General features: G+C 35.0%; 1 long non-coding RNA gene across 1 annotated transcript in view; it reads right to left on the bottom strand.

Annotated features, from left to right (window-relative positions):
- The window catches only part of LOC128627110 (uncharacterized), a 65,466-nt gene extending 51,319 nt beyond the window's left edge, over positions 1–14,147 (bottom strand). Inside the window, exon 1 of the long non-coding RNA XR_008391232.1 lies at positions 13,906–14,147. This is a non-coding gene — a long non-coding RNA (uncharacterized LOC128627110). The remainder of the gene's footprint in view (positions 1–13,905) is intronic.
- Positions 14,148–15,078: the final 931 nt, after the last annotated feature.

The raw sequence follows: 15,078 nt of genomic DNA, 5'->3' as shown, positions 1-15,078 counted from the left end.
TCATCCATGCTGCTGTGAAGGGTAGAAGCTCCTTCTTTCTATCTGCTGTGCAGTATTCCACTGGGTGGAGGTACCACCACGTTTTGGCTTGAATTTCTGACCCACTCCAACAGGCTTTTTTACTATTCCTGTGACATGCCAGTCATGCTTCCATCTTTGAGGTTTTTACTATGTTCTCTCTGTCTTTTCTGTCCTACTAATTCTATTTTCCTGCTTTTTTGACTTGTTTTTTCTACAGTCACCATTCTCACTGAAGCCTGTGAGAGTGAAACTATTAAATGAAATGACAGGCACTCCCCTTGCTCCACCTTTTTCATTGTATATTTCACTTCCTGACAGCCTCTATGATCATATCATATGTGTAAGGCCTTGCGCACCCCAACCTGGAGCATAAGCTCCACACAGGCAAGTGAGTTACCTTTGTTTTGTTCACTGATGTCCTCAAGTATCTGGACTAGAGCCCAGCACATAGAAGGTACTCAACAGGTGAAATTGACTTATTTAATGAATGAATAATGAATGAGTGGAGGTAGGGAGCTAGCAGATAGTATGAAGGGATATAATTTCCTTTTTGAGGATGTACCATTTTGTCACATATATGAAAGTCAATAAGGAATAGAAAGGGCACTCCAGTTGTGAATAGAAAGGGATCCCTCTGATAGGGGCCTATCAGATATTACTGGCCACAGTGTTTATCAGTTTGTAGTCACTCAAGGAACTCAGGGACCATGTTTATTTGGAATTTGTTCAGTAGTGGGCAAGGAAGGCAGTGTAGCCAAAAAGATTAATTAGTGAGTAATAAAGAAATCCACACTGAAACATTAACCTAAGTAATTCACGTTCAAGTTTGTTTAGGTTTTTGCAAGCTGCCCTGTTTAATCTGGTCTAATTGAAAGCTCTCAGTTTTTATACTTAACATAAAAATTGGAGAGGATCAAATACACACATAGAGATTAAATTTCTCATTTCTAAGAATCCAAAGCATGTATAATTAATCTCGCCATATGTTTTGTAGGTCGTGATAAAGGCATATGTTCTGTGTTCAAGGTGAGAATTACTCCGACTTAAATAGAAAGCAGTAACAATTATGCCCATTGTTCAGGTCTTGCTCTGCCAACTAGTGTTATCAATCCATGGAAAAACATAAAAGAAGTGAAGAATATTTTTATCAAATTGAATGAACCAGAAAGGAACTGAGAACAAAGAGAAAGGATCCAAATTAAGTATCACTGCATGAATCTAACTTATTCTATGTTATGAACTTTTCAGATTCAAGCCTCTTTTTTCTGTTACTTTGTTCATTTTTTGGCCATCTTTCTCACTCTACTGCTGTCCTCTCCCCCTCTTTGGTCACTGTTTTCATCAATACTCCAATCCAAGTGCAAAAATAGCATGAATGTTAGATCCTTATGCTTAGTACAATGGGCTATACACCCATGGAGTATTCACTTTGGAACTCTTTTTGCTCTAAAAGGTCCTAAGTTTGGCATCTATATTTTATATCAGCAGGACATCTCAGTCAACAAAAAAGGATGTCTTTTTTTCCCTGCCTAGCATTGTAATCAAACACAATGGAAAACATAACAATGGCCACTATGGCCAAGATTCACTCATATTTTATTTGAGAGTTGGAAACCACAGTGACTGAAAATTTGTCTCTACAGCACACTTATCTTCCACTATTTTTCTTAATATGTATTATTGTCTAATAAGTAAAGTCATTTTGCTAATAGGAAATATATATACACACATATGTATATATGCACATGTATATTGCATACACACATCTAAAATTATATATTATTACCCCAAAATACAGAATAAACCTATGCATTTGTTCAAATTTCAGTTAAAAATTTACATGATATACATAATTTATGCCAAGTTTAATACTCTGTTGGGAATACATTTTTTCCAGTAGAAAACAGAATCTTTTATAACAACTTACCCATTGTGAAATATGAAGTAATTACTTGACATCTTCTTTTTTTAATATGTTATTTATTTATCTTTAGACAGGGGAAGGGATGAGGAGAGAGGGAAAGGAACATCTATGTGTGGTTTCCTCTCACGGGCCGCCTACTGGGGACTTGACATACAGCCCAGGCATAGGCCCTGACTGGGAATCGAACCAGTGACCCTTTGGTTCGTGGGCTGGCACTTAATTCACTAAGGCACACCAGCCAGGGCTATTTGACATTTTCTTCACATGTAAATATGCAAAGAATAATCAAGAAATGATAAATACAATGGTTATCATTTTTATTAAAAAATTTATTGATACTTTCTGTTATAATAGTGTAATGTAATTGCTTATATAATGGGGAGGTGATAAGAAGTTGAGAGCAGCCAAGGAGTCCAGCCAACCCTTAGAAACACATTAATCCATAGTCACACGTAAGCTAAATGAAGGAAGCTGAAGAATGTTTTAGGTGATGATTTTGAATACACTTTCACATCAACTTGAAGGCAGTAAACATGAGCAGGACAAAAAATAAATACAAAGTAACATATAGCAGGGAGTGTCTTTGGTTTCTCTTTGGTAATCATGCCTCCATTTCTCACATATGACGTCTGAAGCTTGGGCACCTTTTCTTCTCAAAATGAATGGCAATCTATCTGCATAGTAAGAGATTGATAAAAGCCAATCTTTCTCAGGACCTGCTGCTCACCCAACATCTCATAGTCCATGGAGACACTACTCCATATCCTGTTCACTTATACATGTATATATATATAATATGGATATGTTTATGCATGTGTATACATAATATACACACAGCAACACACATACAAACATATTACATATATAATACATATATAATATGTATTATATGCATGTAATATATACATATATAATATGTATATGTGTATATAATACATTACATGTGTGTAATATAATGTATATTACGTATATAATACATTGCATATGTGTAATATAATGTATATTATATAATATGTATGTGTGTATATAATACACAGATATGATCACACACACACAGAAAAATTACCTGTCTGGAAGTTAGCTTCATCAACTTTTCTGAAAATTCTGTACTGTTAAGAATACTGATGATTTCAGTTGTGTATTTTTTCCTGGATATTTTTCTTCAATTTCTATGACATTACAATCACCTAACAATTTTAAAGACTGAAAGCACATAAATAACATGGTTATATGTTCTCTAATATGGTTAATGAAATACACTTCGGAGAGATTGACATTTTTAAGGTCATATAGACTACAAAGCCATGATCAAAATGAGAGAAACCTTTTCATAAGAGCCATTAATAAAACGTTCATTCCCAATTAGTAAATTATTTTTATTTTTTCATTGACTCATTATAGTAAAAATAAATAAATAGGTTATAACCCAACTGTTAGATATAAATAGTTCCCAGTAATTTTCTTTTGCCAGAGTGCAAAGCATTGTTATTGTTGGGCTTTGAGATTTTTTTAATCCATTTTCAGAGAAGGCATATTCTAGACTTTGAGAGAATAGATATGGCAAGACCACATATGACAATAAAACATTAACCCACTACTTCATCAGATTTAAGCTCAAGAAGCCAACCTAAAATCTCTGTAACAACAGGCCCAAAATAGTCAGGACTTGGTCATTCAATGATTGACAGGTTTCCATGTTTTTGCCTGGCTCAGTTCTAACTGAAGACCAACCAGAGAAAGCCAAATATGCTCCTCAAACAATCATATAGAAGGCCTTTTTTCTAGATTGCCCACATGCCCCTCCCCAAAGCCAACATTCATCAATCAGAGCAAATGTAAAGGCTGCTCTGTTCATCATGTAAAGCTTCTCTCCCCTCCCCACCTGTCTTCTTTGCATTGGTCAAACCCAAGTGATGGTGGTTGGCTCAGTTACAAGCTCTAAATAATGAGACTCTGCTTTTTCTTTTTGGGTGGTCTTCATTTACTTTCACAAGGTAAAACATTTAAGAAATAGAGTGAATTTGACACTCTCAGATAAAATTTGAAAGGATAATTTTACTGAGAAAAATTTGGCCTACTTCTAAGGCCTGATATAATCAAAACTTCAAAGGCAAAATTTTCTTAGCTGTAATTGAAGTAAAGTACCTAGCTAAGTGTCCCTGGCCCATCTGTATACATGAACACTGTGCATAAATGTATCTCAGGATGAATTTGTCTCAGTAGACTGAGGTCAAACCAATACTGAAAGAAAAAAAAGATGAAAAAAGCTCTTGCAAGTCAAATGGGCTTTTTAAAAGCACCCAAATTACAGCTAATACAACTGGAATTGAAATGAACCAAGAATGCCTTTAAGCATGGAACAAAGGGCAATAAGAAAAATACCTCAGCTATTATAGAAATAAAGGTATCCATCTTTAGTGTGGCAGACTTTGGTGGAATATTCAACTCCTGGAACAATACAAAGCACAGAAGAAATCATTTTTAGATAAGAGAACAAAACTAATGGATATTCTCAGCAAGCCGAAAAGCTATGTTACCACAATAGTGCAAAGATAATGGTTTCCACTTTTACAATTCCTTTCAATGATTGTTTTTCCAATATACAGTGTAAGGGAAACAAAGACTAATAATTGCTTGTCAGCATGGACAAAGCATGACTGGCGTCCTGAAGGGGAAGAGCTGGGGGAAGGTGGATGCCACTTCACAGCTAGAGCAGATACTAACAGTCTGTGCTATGTTCACCCCAAAGGAATGAGAAAGGAAGGAACATTTGAAGGTCAAGTTAAATGAGCTGTTTATATAATTTCAGTTAACAAAACACATTTCAAATGCCAAAGGATTTGAGTCATTGAGGAAATTCAAAAGGGTGAAAAATAATGTAAGAAATCACATTAAGAGTTAGAACTCTGAATGCCAGTTCCAATTATATGTGGGTGAAAGAAAGCTTGACTGTAGACTCTTATAAAGAAAAATTGTAAACCATCAAATCATTTACTATAGAGAAAAAAACCCTATAATATGATGAAGTCCAGTGATATGTAATACAAAATACTCAAACAGATTCAGGTAACTAAAAGGGGTTTTTCAAATTCATCATTAAAATGAAAATATATAGGTAAATATTAACATTTTCACTTTCAAATAAAGTAGTTTTAAGGGAGCAAATATGAAAGAATGCATTACCTTTAAGTATGTATTAAATATAAATATATATATGTGTGTGTTTCTATATAGAGAAAATATATATGTTATATATAGAGAGAGAATATATGTGCATAGATAGATAGATAGATAGATAGAGCAAGCGAGCACCTGGAATGGGGGAACTCAGTACTTGAAGAGTACAATAAGACAACCATGACTTTTGAATATGTACTTATAGGCATTTTATGAATCTGTGCTCATTAACAGGATAAGAAATTTGTACAGCAAGACTTCCTAACATAAATGAAGAGCTGTAACAAGGTAGATAAATAGGAATAGAATGTGCATAAAAGGGGGAGGCTTATATCCTCATGTTTAAATGACTTCCATAAGGATTTAAAAACCAATTAATTTTTATATCTTTCCTTGACAAATAATGTAAGAATTCCCATAATACCTTTAGTTGAAAGGCTTGATAGATTTCTCACTAGGATTTATCAAGGCATGTACTGTGTTAACAGCAATACCCAATTTCCTTGAATATGAAAAAACAATGAATGACTTTTAATTATGTCATGGTCAGGTTTGTCACACACTCACTTTGCTGTTAGACAACCACATGTCAACAGTACAGATCCTTTGACATGTGGCTGTCTCCTGGCTCAGCTTGGTTGCAACTTACTTAAGGATAGTGAGGCAAACAGAATGTTAGGAATCCTCATTCTCAATAAGCCAATTCAAGGCTATTTAAATTCATGCTTTGTTGTTATGGTTTACTTTGTGCCTAAGCATCCCTCCAGTTCAACAACCATCCAGATTCAAGGGAGGTTGAAGTTGATCCAGATAGGGTTTTCTGCTTGTAAAAAAATCAGCAGAAAAACAAAATAAGATTTTATACTCCAGAAAATGATCCTCCAAAGTTATCTGGAGATTATTTTTTTCTAAAGCTTGACACATAAACATTCACTTTATTTGGTGGCTTTCTAAAACAGTCTCAGAAGGCAGTCCAAAATGTAACATCATCCATCTCATACCTAAACTCTACATCAGCCACATGGTTATATCAAGGATGAATGGAGATTCAACCCGTCTATGGACCAGCCAGCATCACTGTGAAAACACATAATGAATCTCCTAGTGCCCTTCTTCCCTTTTGCTTAAATTACTTCTCTATATTTTATCATCAATTTAATCAAAAACTTGTATCTATTTAGTATATTTTCGCTAATTATATCCACAATAAAGAATCAAAATGTACATTCTATTCTCTGTCCTTCAACAAGGAATGTCCCTCTTATCATTCTTTTTTATTGCAACCTCCCGTAGACCCCTTTCTTTAATCTCCCTCCCACCCAAGACTTAACTGAGGTCCTCACTATATTTCACCCGGGCCTTCACAACTGCTTTCAAAACTGGCCCCCTGCTCTTGTCTCCTTCTATTCACTACCACTCCTCACGCTTCCACCTGTTACTTTCCTAAGCCTAACCTCTGGTCATGTAACTTTCTGCTCAAAAAGCCTAGTGTTGTCTCTTTTACTATCTACATGATAAAGAAAGAATGTTTTAACTTTAGTCATTTCCCTTCCTGCCTGACAGACAACCACTTCAGCCAATCAATTCCTCCTATGGCTGTCCTGAGACAAGTTGGAGATGGTAGGCTTTCTTTAAATAGCTCTCAGTTCTCTTTCACATGGTAAGGGTACAATCCCTTTCAGATGAGCTGAGATTTCACCTTTTGAAAGTCCTGTTTTTCTTAGGAAAAATAATTTTTACCTTCCTCTGATTTCTGAAACGAAATTTGTGCATGCAACTATTAACACCTACTTCCTGAAGCTCTAATTTATAGGTGTGCATTCCTATTTATACTAGTGATTGTGAACATCTTAAGGAAAAGGCTAATTTATGTTTGTGTTTTTCAGGCCTTGCTTAGAATATCCAACACACAGAAGTTGTCAATAAGTTTTGTTAACCTACTAAAATAGAGTACATGAATAAATTAATATTATTCTAGGACTACATACTGTACACTAATCTTTATAGTCCTTTAATAATAAAAGAAAAAAACAAGTAGTTAATGTAGATAAAATGATATAAGTACATTTACATTTAAGGATAAAAAATTGAAGATGATCTCTGAACACACACAAAAAACATATAGAATATACAGAAACTTTTACAATAAGTGAGACCAACTTTAGTATCGTTCTGTATCCCTTTAGGATCTCACCCTTGTAAGCAATTATCCTACATATTGTATTGTCAATTTTCAGAATGGCAAATTCAAGTGCTTTCATAAAATTTATATTCCCAATTGGTATACATGGATAGGAAGTGGCTCCCTCCCTAACTTCAGAAATTAGAGATATTCTTATACTGAGTATATTCTAGAAAGTATCCTAACTTTAAAACTCTGATTTTAGGAGACTATTAATCACAGATGAAAGCTATATATAAACAAAGCCCTGGCTGATGTAGCTCAGTGGATTGAGCGTGGGCTGCAAACCAAAGGGTCACAGTTCGATTCCCAGTCAGGACATATGCCTGGGTTGTGGGCCCGGTCCCCCAGTGGGGGCCATGTGAGAGGCAACCACAGATTGATGTTTCTCTCTCTCTCTTTCTCCTTCCCTTCCTCTCTCTCTAAAAATTAAAAAAAGAAATAAAATATTTTAGAAAAGAAAGCTATATAGAAACAAGATTTGACTTATTTTACTTCAAAGCTGATTATTCTCATACCATATAAAATTTTATGTTACTCAATGTGTTGTCTTTCATATTTAAGTTATAATTTTTGAAGTTAGTAAAGTAATTAAAATAGAATAAATGTTCATAACATTTTGCAGAGGGAGTTTAAAAAGTCACCTGAGTCAGTGATTTTCTAGAAATAAACTAAAGAATAGCTATTCCTCTTACACAAAACCATGCTAACAAAACCATGGTGATTTTCGACATATATATTTATGTACATGCTTTCTTGGGTTTCCTTAAGGACCTAAAATACATCGGAAACATGACTGTCACATCAAAGGAAGTCAGAGGAAGATGGTTATCAGATGGAAAAAGAGAACAAAAAAATGTGTAATATCAAAGATTTTAAAATCAAAATGAAAGCTTTGCCCCAGGACCTAGTAGGTCCCCTGAAGAGGATGCTTGTGTGCTTTGCTATATTTGGAACACGGAACCTGGTAAAGGTTGTTTGCTGAGTCTAACAAAAACTTGACTTCAATTTTATTTGACAGAAGTTTAAATTTGTCATTTCTACTTTCATTACCTTTTATTTTTCTTCTATTTCACACTCGGTTTCTCCTATTCCAACACCATGATGTTAAAAATAGCAAGATTAAAGTCCTTTGTAAGTCCTTAGAATTATTTAAAAGAAATGTTTCTTTAGTTTCCTATGCCAACTTATTTTTTATGATGAATTCATCTAATTGTAAGAGTTTACAGACAAGGGAATCATTATTTGAAAATTTTAAGAATTCAAGATTTTCTTTATAACATTGCCATATATTTGGTAACTCTTCATTAAAATCCTATCACTATTGTTGTGGCATCTTCCAAGGGAAGCCACTGGACAAAGTGGCTATATGAACAATTTGATAATGATGACAAATTAGAATTATTCCGAAATCTCAACATGGAAGGCACTATGCAGGACAGATTTGTGAGTCTCAAAGTGACTACAATACAACAGGTAAAAACTCATAGCCATATTCACATCCTGACAACCCCAGAATTAAACCCCACAAATAGAGACAAATATGCTAACCAAAAATTAAAGCATTTTTTGTGGAATAAAAAAGTATACCTTCTTTCCAAATGTTTCAAACAAATGTGGCTTGGAAGAAGTTGAGGAAAGGAAAAATAGGCTTATAAAAATGAAGTGAGCAATACCAGAGTTGAACTATAAGGCTAGCCATTAAGAAGAGGGTTCTAAAAACTTCTATACAAGACATACTATTGAGAAACCTAAGTTTCCCTGAGAGGTATGAAATACTTGAATAAAACAGGCAAATTATATGGGGAAAATTGATGATGTAGGGATAATATCAATTCTTCCCAAATTATTTTATTGATATAACACAATTCCAGTTATAACTTAGAACATACAAAAAGGGTATTTTGTAAAAAAAAGAGATTACAAAACTAAGTGTATAATTTAACCCTTCCTTTGGAAGATTATATATATTTATATGTATATAATTTCATACATAGAAGTAATATAGCCAATTATCAGAGGTGATTTTCCCTTAATGGGAAGCTCATTGTTGATTTATTTTGTATCATATAGTACATTTAAAATTAGTTAACTCAGGAAGTTCTTGTGACAAATATTTCAAAAATTTATATGGAACTGTAAATGACCCCAAATAGCCATGGCAATTTTGAAAAAGAAAAACATAGCAGGGGGGATCACAATACCTGATATAAAACTATACTAAAAGGCCAATATAATCAAAATAGTATGGTACTAGCATAAGAACAGACACATAGATCAAGGGAACACAATAGAGAGCCCAGAAATAAGCCCAAACCTTTATAACTGGCAGAGGAAGCAAGCACATACAATGGGCTAAAGATACTTTACTTAACCAGTGGTGCTTATTGGATAATACCAATACTCCATTAGTGTTTAATGGTGTTGTATGGCCCAAGATGACTCTTCTTCTTCCAGTGTGTCCCAGAGATGCCAAAAGTTTGGGAGGCAGAGCAGAGCACTGCCTAAGCTCTCTTCTGTTACTTCCTTTACCCTAAGTCTTTCCTTTGTCTTACTGTCCCCACCCTTAATAAATGGACTCTCAAAAATCATCTGGACATGAAGTCAAGAACCAAAACATACAGGGGAGCCTGAGGCAGACCCACTCCAGGCCCATCCCTGTCTGGTAAAAATACCAGCTCTGAATTTTTACAAGAAATACAGCTATAGATTATTTCCATCCTTTCTGTAAGAAACAGGGTCATTTATTTGGAGTGAGGAGAAATAAGATATCTTGACTCAGAAGAGAAAATATAACAAATCATATTAAAGAAATTCTAAGATTATTCTAGGAAGTACCCTGCAGTAGAGGATAGTATATTAGTAGAAAAGCATATGAGTTATTTTTTTCTTCTCTGGTTATCATACTATATGGCTAAAGAGAGGACATCAACCTTAAGAACATTAATCTTCTGAGCAATCAATTCTGCACATTTTATTACAGCTATTTCACTTAGAAAGAAGTTAGTTCTCAGAATAAAAGAAAAAATGTTCACAGGAGACACATTAGAAAAATATCAAAAAGCCAGACAAATGAAAGAAGAATTCACTCTGTACTTAGAGGAATAAAAGTTGCACATTCTTTTCTGAGCTTTGTGACAGTTTAAAGTCAGTATGTGATTGTTACCAATGACAGAAGGCAAGATTGTTTTCCTCTGGTGATTTTGGTAATGTGTTATCTGACATGAAAGAGACTTTTTTCCCTTTTATTTGTATTTACCTTCTTAGATACTGTTTTCGTGTTTAGTTATTTGAGGTATTTTAAGCAAAGTGATTTGAAAAGGATTACTGCTCACCATTTTCTTTCTTCTGCCTACTTCTTGGAGTTCTCTAAGACAAAACAGCCGTGCGCCATTCATGTGTGGATGATACTTAGCCCAACTAATTTTTTACTTTGCTTTATCAGGAACATTATTTCCCAATAGTACTGTTGCTTTATCATTACATTGCACTAGTTGATCTCCCAAGAAACCCTGCTGGGCCATACATGCCCTAGATGAGGTAAAGAGAGACCACCGCACGCTTCCGTGGAGGTTATTGGAAAGAAAGTAAATCAGTAGCAAAGACACGTAGATAGATGTGTTGGGGAAATCTGCCCCCTTTCCACTGCCACAGCTCCATTTTTTCCTTCATGTTCCTTTTAATTCACAAACATTTAAGGCTTTTCTTTCCTCACCCATCCAGAGAAAAACTGGACTGAATTATTCAAAAGATAAATTGTCCTCACACATGAATATTGAAATAAAATTGGATCACTTTCTAAATTTCATTTTGCTTGAATAGCCTTAGGGTAACAATGAAAATTTAAAATATGGTTTTGGCTTGACCTTTGCTTTTTTATTCCGGATGGTCACTGTGGAAGGTTTTAAATATGATCGTATTAACTGAGCCTCTTCAAAGGTCAGCTTGTCTATTTGTCTGAACAGATTTGTTATTTTAAGAGACGGTCATGTTTTCTTCTGGGGGTCACCCATGCACATGGTTAAATAGTATGCATTGTTCCATAATCATGAGTTTATAGTTTCATTTAAAATGTGAAACACTAGTTAGAAATTTCAAGATGCATTTCCTGCATTCCTCAATATTATAAGGAAAGAGCCTCAGCAATGAGGAAATGGTGGCTTTCTTGGGAAACACAGGGAAGTGCTCAAAGGATGCGTGGGGACAACCCTAAGGGGGCTTTGCCCACTTCTCAATTTTTTTCTAGGAATATTTCTCCCCACCTTAACACTGCTTCTTCATATACACTTACAGGTATCATGTGTACCGTGATGCACACAATAACGAATTGCCAACACAAAGCTCAACTGGAAAATTAACTCTGTATTAAAGAAAACAGGACTGCCAGTGCTGCTGGGGAGAAACAAGTTGACTTTAAAATAGTTGGTCTGTGACTATTGACCAGAAATATTCATCCACTGTTCCCGTGAGCATGAAGCTGTGGTAAGTTAAATATTGGGTAGGGGAAGAAGAGGGAAGAACATATTTAGCATGGTTTTCTGAAGAATTTCCATAAAAAAAGGAACCTCAAATAATTCTGCATTTTAACCAAAGGAAACAAAATGATATAAGCACAATAATACTATCTTAACTTGAGAATGTGGAAGTTTTAGTTTTATGTATTTAAATATTCCACTTAGGAAACACTCATGGACACTGCTGTTTTAACACTGAGACCTAGGAGTTAGAGATATACAGGTGGTCCCTGCCCTCAAGGAACTTAAAGGAGGCAATGCTGGTCGAAGTGCACTGCAGGGCTGTGAGTTTTAGGTCCATGAGTTCACCATGCATCCGTCAGGTTGGTATCACTGTGCTGGGAACCCTGGTGCACATCTTCTGTTGTAAAAGTGTAGTTACCTCATCATTCTAAACCTATCTTACTCAATTCCTGACATGGCAAGGCTAAAATAAAAAAGAATGGTAATCTTATACTGTTTCAAAGCACTTTCTGTGGCTGCCAAAGGGGCCAAGCTGCATAGTTACGACTGATTTCCAAGTGACTTTATAGCATGTCCTTCTTGAGTTCAAGTGTATTCTGGGTCACTGGAAGGGAAACAAAGCTTGTCAAAATAATTTTTAACATATCTATCAATATTTCATTTTAATTCACTTTAGGTGAAGTAAATTCTACCCCATTTTTAGGCAGCTATCAATTCATGGTGTGCAAAAGTATATATAATGAAAAATAAACAATAATGTAATGTTAAACTAAAAATGAAATAATTTCTTGCATGCCATTCTCAAATTTTATGTGAGGTGTTCTGTGATTAGAAAATAGAGCTCAGGGAAAGTAATCTGAGCTTTCTAACTTACACTAGAACAATATAAATGTTTGGTGCAACTTTTATTTAAATCCATTATATTTTCATGCTCCATATTTGTATTATACCTTATTAATATTTATAAGATTGTTCAGTGTGAGTGAATCTATAGTAAACCGCCATTCTGAAGAATAGTGCTGTTAATCAGTTCAGGAAAGGTCATGCTTTGTTTGCTTGTTCTATAAATCATGCACACATTTCTTCTAAGTGGCTTAAAGATTTGCAGAGTCTCAATTCCACGAAGCAAAGTCACTACACATTTGTGAATGACAATTTTCAACAGCTATAATGAAAGAAGTGACATGGTTCACATTCCACATAAACACAACTATTACTATCTTCAAGGACAAAAATCCGCCCGTGAAAATGAAAACCAAAATGACTAGAAACAGAGGCACATACTAAGTTAGTCATTGATTGATTTGGGGGGGGGAGGGTCCCAGGAAAATGCTGACATTGATTTATCTTTTAATCTAACAGAATAACAACAAATCTTAAAGCAATCAGTTTTAATGGTCTTAATAACTCCAATCAAATTATTCACCTTCCACATTAATATAGGAGGTTGGCTTCATATTTATTCATCAGATTTGTCAAATAAATATCACCACTTGCCAAACTACACCCTAGCCCTTTAGTTCTAATGGATTCTATTAGCATTCCACTGTTATTTGCCCTCCCCTCATAATTAAGGTGACCACAGGTCCCAGTCTTCCAGGCAGGGTCACAGTCCTGGTTTAAACTTTCTGCACTGGCATAATTTCTAGGAGAGTCTCTCTAGTTTCTGAAGTGCCCTGGTTTGAAAGAACAGGCTGGTGGCCAGCATATTCATAACTCTCCCTTTATTATTCCCTGCATCTTTAGAATCTATTAAAGCTAAAAGTATTCTTTGAGATCTGTAAACAAATATATGTAAAGAGCACAACTTAACAAATCTATATGATATTTCCTCACCTACCCAGAGACAGATGTTTTCCTCAGCTACATCACATCTGAACCCTAAATAGTAGAAGCTTAGCCAGATAAAACTTCGCTGAGAGGCTGCTCTATAAGCTTTTCTTTCAGGAACTCCACTGAGGGAGGTAGTTTCGGTTTTTTCCCTGAGAATAACAGAAACTAAAATGGTCCTTAGGAGTGAATTTAACAAGGAAAGCTACACGATTTTGTTTATTTGATCTGAACTAGCCTAACATAGACGACTGTTGATTACATTTTGCAATGGTTTTATGTTCTGTACCTACCAGAGTCATATTAGGGATGAAAATGGTGAGCACACAGGAATTTCCAGGACACTGTTGGAGTCACACAATCTTTCACCTTTAAAGTGGTGGTTCTGCAAAGAACTGTGCCTCAGGGTCACTTAGAGCTCTCCTCGAGATGGTGACGGGTCGTGAAGCCGGACGGAAGGACAGGAGGTTGTGCCCAATGGGTACAAAGTGAGGTTGGTACTGAAAAAGAGAAACCAATATCCCAGCAAAACAACCTCAACAGAGTTCCCAACCTAATAGATTTCTCATTTAGCAAGACTAAATTTGATCCTGTGCAACATTTACTTGCTTTATTTAGATCCGGATTAAAATGGAACACCTAAAAAGGCTACATAGGATAAAGAGACTGGGATGCCTTCAAAGGATGAACATTTCCCAGTGGATATAAATAGATTGCTGTTTTGATTCGTTTAAAAGGTCATTAGTCAAATGTTCTGTTTCTTTTTTTTCTCACTCTCATTTCTCTCCATTTCTTTATCAAGCACAGAGTCATACATTAGAAAAAGAAATTAAATCAACAAGCCAACCCATCCCTGGCTCTAACAACAAAACACAAATTGAGAATTAAATTAAAAAAAAAGAATTAAATGTTTAGAGGTTTTAAAATGTAAGTTCCTTATGCAGTTTTGATAAAGCAAGTTATTTTTTAATTTATTTAAATGAACTTGAAATAATTCCAAAATTAAGAAATGATGCATTTGAAGCCCTCTTTCACTATTAAAAATGAGAAATTATGTTGGCAACTTTTGCCCTCTAAGATCATAACCAGATAAAGCCTTTAACTTGGTGTGTTCTGCTCCTCTGCTTAAATTTCATATAAAGGATCTAACAAATCACTAGCACTGGTGATCATCAGGTTTTATCAGGTTTACAGAGCCAGTCTTGAGGTGCTAATAGGTCCTTTGGGGCAAGTCAATCTTCAGTTAAATAAATATATCATCAGGCTTGGAGTAGAATATTTACTATGAACATAATGCAAAATGGATAATCTCAAGTGTAGTCTAAAATATTGTTCAAGTCAATGCTATAAAAATTATCTGAGCAGTATGTCAGGCAGGATGAGTAATGCCAGAAAAGGAAAAGATATAGTCTTCAACCTTGAGTTATTTATATTTAACTGAAAGATACACATGCATAAAACAACTG

The sequence above is a fragment of the Artibeus jamaicensis genome, unplaced genomic scaffold (assembly GCF_021234435.1).
Source record: "Artibeus jamaicensis isolate MK-2021 breed Jamaican fruit bat unplaced genomic scaffold, CSHL_Jam_final contig_3176, whole genome shotgun sequence".
Lineage (NCBI taxonomy): Eukaryota > Metazoa > Chordata > Mammalia > Chiroptera > Phyllostomidae > Artibeus > Artibeus jamaicensis.
Note: the sequence above shows the minus strand (reverse complement) of the source record. Positions and strands in the feature narration are given on the sequence as shown.